This window comes from Danio rerio, chromosome 19 (assembly GCF_052040795.2).
Source record: "Danio rerio strain M-AB ecotype USA chromosome 19, GRCz13ab, whole genome shotgun sequence".
Classification (NCBI taxonomy): domain Eukaryota; kingdom Metazoa; phylum Chordata; class Actinopteri; order Cypriniformes; family Danionidae; genus Danio; species Danio rerio.
The window spans coordinates 14,497,192-14,505,710 of NC_141039.2; the positions used below are offsets into that span (position 1 = coordinate 14,497,192).

At 37.6% G+C, this 8,519-nt stretch overlaps 1 long non-coding RNA gene across 2 annotated transcripts; it reads right to left on the reverse strand.

The window, feature by feature from the left end:
- Positions 1–1,155: 1,155 nt before the first annotated feature.
- On the reverse strand, positions 1,156–7,620 carry LOC142317236 (uncharacterized). 2 transcript variants are annotated; one of them, NR_199873.1, is made up of 10 exons: positions 7,561–7,620; positions 3,957–6,844; positions 3,797–3,864; positions 3,495–3,674; positions 2,738–2,831; positions 2,555–2,662; positions 2,380–2,454; positions 2,229–2,285; positions 2,044–2,117; positions 1,156–1,553 (listed from the first exon to the last, which is right to left on the reverse strand). It is a non-coding gene; the product is annotated as an uncharacterized LOC142317236 (long non-coding RNA). The 2 variants fall into 2 exon arrangements; NR_199874.1 differs by having other exon boundaries at positions 2,773–2,831; positions 7,469–7,620.
- Between the last annotated feature and the right edge of the window lie 899 nt (positions 7,621–8,519).

The following is an 8,519-nucleotide window of genomic DNA, read 5'->3' on the forward strand; positions in this document are numbered from 1 at the left end:
CCACGCCACATGCCCATTTGGGGACCCGATTGCGAAGCCAGCGCTGAATTGGTCTCATATGAACAATTGAGCGGCGTGATAGCGGCTATAAATGTCATATGCCCCAGGAGCCTTAAAATAATTTCAGTCTGACCACTATAACTGAAAAAATAATCTGACAGGGCAGCGCCAGCCCAGCGCACTAAAAGCGCATGGTGATGCAGACCGAGTGCAGCTCCAACCCGAGATGAGAGAAGATCTGCCCAGGGGAGAGCTTGCTCATAGTCGGTTGACCCGAACCCCGAACAGGCCGAGGTCCCTCTGCATAATCAATCGGTTCAGAGATCTAAAAATAATAGCAGTCAATAAATAATCAAAAACGCAGATGCGAGTGTGCTGAAAAGGCACAGGCAATCCTCCACGCATAAAAACAGGGAGAGCCTGAATGGGAGGACTGTTACTACCATGCTCGGCCCCCCATCTGGGGGTTTGGCACGTTCACTAGGCCAGTTTAATGGACTTTAAAGGCAGAGCATTTTGGAGGCATGGGAAGAGAGCACTCAGCGTGGAACAACCAGCGTGGATGGGTCTGATGAGAGCAGTTTTCCGAGCCCGCCAAGAGATGACCTGCATCATCGTGCACAGCTGATCTTTCACCACCGAGGACTCCTGGGTAAAGTCTCTGATAGTGTCGCTGAGAAGGCCTACCTGGGATATGGGCGCAATGAGAAAGCGTACTTTGTCAGCGTGGCACATATCTTCAGGGTAGGGAAGGGTGGCATTTCCGGGCCACTATGTGGCCATCGTCCTCCCCAGGGCATGGGCGGCCGACTTGAAGGTCATGAGAGCATTGTCGATCTTCATGCGATGCTTACCCATAAGCCCCTGAAGAAACGCCCCTGTGCAACACAGCCAAGAGGCCGTGGTGCAGGGCAGAAGCGGCATGAGCCGCAGCGGTGTGGGCTCTGGCCATGAGAGACACAGATAACCCACCCGCCTTAGACGGGGGTCTAATCTTACCCCTCCAGGTGGCGGCACCCAACACCTAATGAAATAGCTTCGTACCCACTGGCCGCCAGGGAGGTGAAGGCGGAAGCACATGTGGACCAGGCGAAGAAAAACACCATCTATGCCAGCAAGTGCTCGCAGTGCACAGATTACATTGGGAAAACAGGCGACTGCTGCAAATTGTGCTTTAATGTTTAGCTGGTCAACTGTATGGTATGGAAACCTTACATACTTACTAGATGAACCCGTCTCATACAGCTGCCATTGCAAGGCTCAGACACTTTGTAGAGAGGAATTTAACACAACTGCCTCTAGGAGTCGCCAATGGAAATAAAACAGACACTCACAAAAAATGTGCGTACGCCAGCCAGAAAGCTGCCGTGAAGCTGCGCACATTCCCACGTTCAGTTCATTGTTAGTAAATCCAAACGTGAGCGATTCTGAGCGTGAAACCAGGCGTACGCAAAGTTTTTGTGCGTACGCAGCATTGATACATGAGGCCCCTGGTCTTTAAGTACATCTCTACCGTGCCCCTTGGGAGCCTCCGTCTTCTGCTCCATTCAAACCTGCAAAAGACAAACACTATACATTATGTAGTGTCGTCCCAAATAGAACACTAAAGGGTATTTACTAACCGCAAAGTCAAACCGTTTCCCAGACGGTTGCCAAATTAGGGAAACAAATGACTAAAATATCAAATAATAACTGCCATGAGTATAACCGCATTCACCACCAGGAAGCAGCATAATCACTCTTGTAGAAGAATTTTACTTTCATAATCAAAATAAAGTAATCAAACTTAAGCGCCTGATAGCTCCAGCCCTTCCGCTACGTGATCAAAACTGAGGCTGTTGAAGGCGTAAAGTGTCCAACAGTCCACACTTCAATTTAATAGTTAAATAATGATATCATCTGGGAATTGAAATAATAAGAAATATAATAAAAAGAATATTTCAGTATGAACGCACTACTTATCCTATTTATAATACAAAATGGCACAGAATAGTGTATATGCGATTTGGGAAGCACCTGTAGACAGCAATGACAGAGCCCTACCTGCTGTTCTCCAGCGATGTTCTTGTGAGTCTCCCTCTTCTGCCTGCTCTCTCTCCATCACCTGAAAAAAAAACCTGACACAGACAAAGCCTAATTACTACCTATACCAACCACCACTCCTTCATCTTGGAAGAACATCCATCAATTCAATCATCCATCTGATTTTTAAAAAATAAATTCCTAACCATCCAGTCGTTGCTGAGGTGTGTGATTCCTTTTTTCTCTATGTGGTCCAGTGCGATCTGCAAAATACAATAGAAAGATGTCGTCTTTATTTAATCTTAATAGAATTTTTGAAAACTAACTCCATTGTTCAGTTGGTTCAAGCCATTTTACCTGTTTCCTGAGCTCCTGGTCTTCAAATACATATCCATCCTGGCCCCTGTGAGTCTCCTTCTGTTCCCCTCCAACCTGCAAAAGACAAACACTATACATTATGAACTTATACACTATGTACTTATGCACTTGTACACTCAACAGCATAGTATAGGAATGTATAGACAGTACTGACAAAGCCCTATCTGCTTTTCTTCATAATTTTTTAGAGAAATGTCCACCAATGCTCTTGTGAATCTTTCTCTTCTGCCTGCTCTCTCTCTCCATTAGCTAAAAAGAAAATCTGACACAGGCAAGGTTAATTATTACCTATACCAACCACCACTTCTTCATCTTGGAAGAACATCTATCGATTTACCCATGCATCTGATTTTTTTTAAATAAATTCCTGACCATCCAGTGGTTGCTGAGGTGTGTGATTCCTTTTTTTCCTCCAAGTGGTCCCTTCCGAACTGCAAAATACAATAGAAAGAAATAAAGAAATGTCAAGTCTTTATTTAATCTTAACACATTTCTTTGGAAGTTTCATTTACTATTGTCTCCAGTCTGGTTCTTTTCAAACACTTACAAATAACATAGCAGCTATAATTAAATACAATCATCATCATGGCACTATAAAGACTCCACTCACATTCACTTAGGCTGCGTCCGAAACCGCCTACTACTCAGTAGGTAATGCATTTGAACTTAAACGTACTACTCAGCCGTTAGAAAAGCATGTTCTATACAGTATGAATCTGAAAAGTATGAATGGAGTTCGGACGTACTACATCCGCCATTTTGTCATGGTCACGCGACCTAATTGCGTCAATTGCGTCGTTTCACTCCCATTCATAAATTCGCTTGCGGGGAAACGTGGCATAGCGCAGCGTGCATGGGATGCACACTCCAGAATCTCGCCGGAAGTAGTAAATCATCCGGGTACTTCTCGCATACTGATTTTCAAATTCTATGAATTAGGACATACTACTCGGCTCGCATACTGATTTTAGCGTACTATATAGTATGGAAGTATGCGATTTCGGATGCAGCCTTAGTGTTCGGCCTCTTAGTTAGTAAAGAAAGGACTGAGCTCCCAATACAGCATCAGTGGTGATTATTAAATATCAGTTTACTTGCGTCTTCCATGTCTCTCCTAGTGTGGTGTCTCCTGGTTCCTCATCTGGTCTTCGTCCTGTTTGCCAACTGTGGTATCTGTCTCCAGTCTCCAAGCCAGCACAGTCAAATATCCAGTTTATGTTCATGGACTTATCATCTGCATCAATATACTCATCTGCTTATAATCACCTGCCATCCTGTAAATAAACAACTCATCTGAATCCTGTCCCTTCTGTAACACTCACTAAAAATTAAACTGTAAATTTTTTTAATGTTTTATAAAGTTGATTTTATTTAACTTAAATATTAAAGGCAGTACCTAATTAATAACGGTGCACTTGTTATTACTGAGATGTTTCCCTGTTTCTCCACATGCTCCATGCCAATCTGCCAAGGAGAAAGATATCAAGTCTTTAATTAATCCTAATACATTTCTTTGGAAGCTAACTCCATTGTTCAGTCTGTTCAAGCCATTCTACCTGCTTCCCGAGCTCCAGGTCTTAAAGTACATCTCCACCGTTCCCCTTGTGAGTCTTCTGCTCCACTCTAACCTGCAAAAAAAAACCAAAGACAGCCCCAACAAAACCCTATCTGCTGTTCTTCAGCATTGTTTAGATAAATGCCCACCGATGTTTCCCTCTTCTGCCTGCTCTCCATTAGCTGAAAAAGGAAGACCTGACACAGACTAGGCCTATCTAACAATCTATACCAGTGGTTCTCAAAGTGTGTAAGCGGGCTACCTTCTAGTGGTAAGTAGAGGAATCACTGAATCACTGCATTGACTGTTTCCCGTACTGAATGATGTGTTTAATATGTTTTGAGCATCACGTCATCAGATGCTAAGAATCTGAAAAAATGGTGGTGCTCTCGAGCAGATATGTGCTAGAGAAGTGCTTTTGCAGACATTTCAGTTGACATTTCAGTTACTGCAAACTCAGAAATTTCCCTATGCTGCATCATTGATAAAATAATTATCACAAACATGTTAACATGTTCGTAGTTGTGCAAAATAACGCATGTTTTTGATATGTACCCAAAAGTCAGTTGTTTTGCAAATAGCTTAGTGGTGTGGCTTTCGATTTAGTTTGTTACCTTAGATTTAAATGAATCTGGATGCGATTTAAATGGTGCAGGCCACAAAACATAAACTCTAGTAAATTTGCCATGTTTGAAGCTTGGAGACACAAAAATTAAAGTCAGTCTCTGTGTGCACACACGGAGCATCCTTGAACCTTACCCGAGTCGGCCTGAAAATGGTGGTCAGGTGCATGGTATACACACACTCCACGGTTTACTTAAGATATGATCTCAATTCGATCAAATCATGGAAATGCTACACAGGGGAATTGGTCAAACTGTGTATTTTAATCACTGACTTTCTGACACACATACTGTAAAAATTGTGCTGTAAGCAGATCTAATTTCTAATCTCTAATTAATTTATTTTTGTGTTTAAAATACAAGTTAATGTTTAGATTTTAAGGAGACCGGGGATAGGTGTAACACTTCCAAGCTCTACAACCAAGAACTAGTTACAAATTAGATGATTCACTTCCCACATGCTCATATTAGTCGTCATACCACATATGAAATAGTCCTGTGACAAACACAGCAGATTTTAGACCAGAAAAAATACATTTCAGCTAAGTAAGTAATATCTTTTAACTTTAATATTTTTGAGATAGCATGAAATGACTGATTTGTAGTTAAACCCATGTAATTTGTGCATCTGTGTGTGGATATATTTAATTCACATTGTTGGTGGTAATGTTTTAGCTGTTAGCTGTAAGGAGTACAGATTCATGGCCACATAAGGCAAGGTCTGTTATAATAACAAAACTCTTGCTAATAACATCAGTGAAATGTTACCACCAACCCCAAGCAGATTTAAACCTGTATGTATATGATTTCATTTCAGTTTTACTATTGCTCTTGAAAGAGAAAGAAGTCAAAGTAGTTGAGTGTTTGACCTCTGTGGGCTTAGGAAGCCTGCACAAACAAATAGTGTTCAATTGTTGAAGCTGATGCACATTGACACATTTCATTTAGCTTTGTAACACAAACACACACAAATGATAATGAAAGCTTAATGTTGAATAAATAGCTTAGCTTTCAAATCCGTTTTTGGTCAGAAATCTTATTTTTTAATGTTACATCTCACCCCGGTGGAAATCATAATTTACATCTCACCTCGGGGTGTGTTACAACTAATCCAGACTGTGGAGTGAATCGTAACATTTCACTCCTCCTGTTTACAACTAAAAAGTGTTTACATTTTCAGTTTGTGCTGCAAAAAAACGTATATGCCATTTAGTAGCAGACACTTAGCTCAAGATCTCAAAGATTTATCGACAAATATAATAGAAGTACAAAGATCCCTGGTCTCCCCCCATACAAATATATCATATGTACATTCAACATATATTTCAAAATGTATCAAAAATCATTCATATATGATCTGAATATTATGACTAGGCATGGGACAATAACTGCTTTCAAGGTATACCAAGGTTTTGAAAAGTCACGTTTTAAAACCGCCAAAATGTTCTGCAATACTGTTCCTAAGATTTTTTATTTACTTGTTTATTTTAGTTTTTTAGGACAAAAGTATCTCTGCAGAAAATACATCCAAAGATGCCTTTTTAAATTATAAAGAAATCTATGTGTTTAAACTAATGAAGACAGCAGAAGTCAATAATTGATTTGAATTATTTAGCCTGACATGTTTACAACTCCAAAATATTTGAAATGTTTCAAAAAATAAAATAAATTGTTTTCAAAGGGAAAAAAAAGTTGTAGTTTTTTTACCAAGACATTTAAAAAGAATATAATTTAGAGCAGTAATCACAATACGGTGATACCGTGAAACTGATATTTTTATCCAAGGTTATTATCCCGACAGAATCTTAAACTGGCCTATGCCTAATGATGACAAATTTATGAGGTCCAAGCTACATTTCCAGCTTTATCTTTAAGTACAGCATTTTATTTATTTGTTTATTTACTTTTTACGAACAGTAATGGTTTTAATTTACTTTAAAAAGTATTTTTATTTTAACATAAGCAAAGTACTGTGCTAACGTTCAAACTATTTATAATGTTAAAAGTGTCTGACATTTTTTTATAAATATATCTGCCTTGTTCTTAAACTGTGCAGAGCTATAGCTGATTAATTAGGCCTTCTACACTACTACATTTTAATGCTAGTCATTAGGTAGTACTTGGAAAGAAAAAATCTGAGGTGAAAAGGTTTGAGAACCACTGATCTACCAAATTTCAGCCATTTCATCTTGGAAGGACGCCCATCGATGCACCCATCCATCTGTTTTTTTATCCATTTTCAGTCTTTGCTAAGGTCCATTTCGATCTGCAAAATACAATGGAAACATGTCATGTCATTCATTAAACTTAATACCATTCTTTGGAAGTTTCATCTCCCATTGTCTCTAGTCTGGTTCTGCACTAACACTAACAAATAATATTTTGCAGCTATAAGTAAATACTCTACTAGTCTACAATCTATAAACTTATAAAATATAAATGCAATACAATAATTAGTAAAACTGTAAATAAAACAAATAACAATCAAAAGCAACAAATGTTGAAAAGGCCGACCACATTACAAATAAATAATACAACAGTAATATGGAATATGTGTTAAAGCTGACAACATACAATACATTATAACAGATCAATTTATCTGATGATATAACAAATAACAATCTGCAAATGTTGTACAAGATAACGTTAGCAATATACAAACGAAGCATACAAACAAAAATATTGTACCAACCTGACAACATAACAAATGACATTCTACAATTATAAATAGGCTACTAAAGAAGATAACAGAATACTAAAATATATATTAAAAATCCTAAAATTGACAAGTCAACAATATAGCAATCTCCAATTCCAACCAACATTCAGTAGAATCTAGTCTAACCGAAAAAAGACGTTGAAAAACGATCTGACAGAGAGAAATACTAACATCTTTCGTGTCCTTCACCAAAAGCATGTCGAAAAAAAACAAATATAATAACCTACAATTATACTTTTACAAAAATATTGAACGTTACAAACCTCTCATGTCAGCGATGGCCACACACTTAATGCAGGTTACACTAGTTTCTCAACGTCATCGACCGTTTTTCGAACACATTCCTTTATTAGAACGCCACTTCTATGGTAACCACAGCGCCGCCTTGTGCAATCATCTTAAAGGTGCAGTGCGCGATTTCCGTAAAGCACTTTAGAATAGTAGAAAAATAAACATAATAATAATAATAATAATAATAATAATAATAATAATAATAATAATAATTATTATTATTATTATTATTATTATTATTATTATTATTATTATTATTATTATTATGTTAAGAATTTGAGTCCCTGTGACTTTTGAGTACATAAATAATAGCAACTTTGATTCTTAGTTTGACTAACTTTTGTATGTTTATTTTCTTTATTTATGGTGTGAAAAAACTATAGTTACCTAGAAGCAAGGAAGTTCTAACTTGCAATGTATATTTTATGGTATAAAGAGTTTTAGGCTATCGTTAATGTATCAAAATAGTGCTTGAGTTTTCCTTTTTCTTGTTTTATAATAGTTAACAAAAACAGTTTATAAAAAGTAATGAATCACATATTATTAGAATAGTAAAAATTATTTACAATAATGTAGAATAAAATAATACAGTGTATCTGGAAAGATTAATTAATAATAGCAAAAAGAATATGAAATAGTATGTGTGTGCTATGTGTAATCATATCTATATTCGAGTATAAATAATACTAATACACCACTGCGTACACCATTGACTTAAAGGAACCTATAAAAGGTCATTTATATATAATATTTGTATTTTCACAGCTATGCATGCACACATAACCTGTAAACAGTCACTGCCAATGTGATAAATGACCTATTAGGTCCGGGTGGAGTAATAAGACATTTGTTTTAAAGATTTGTAAGTGTATGTATGCTGTATTGTATGTTATGCCTTTGTCAAATTTCGGCGCAGAACCTCTGTGTAGAC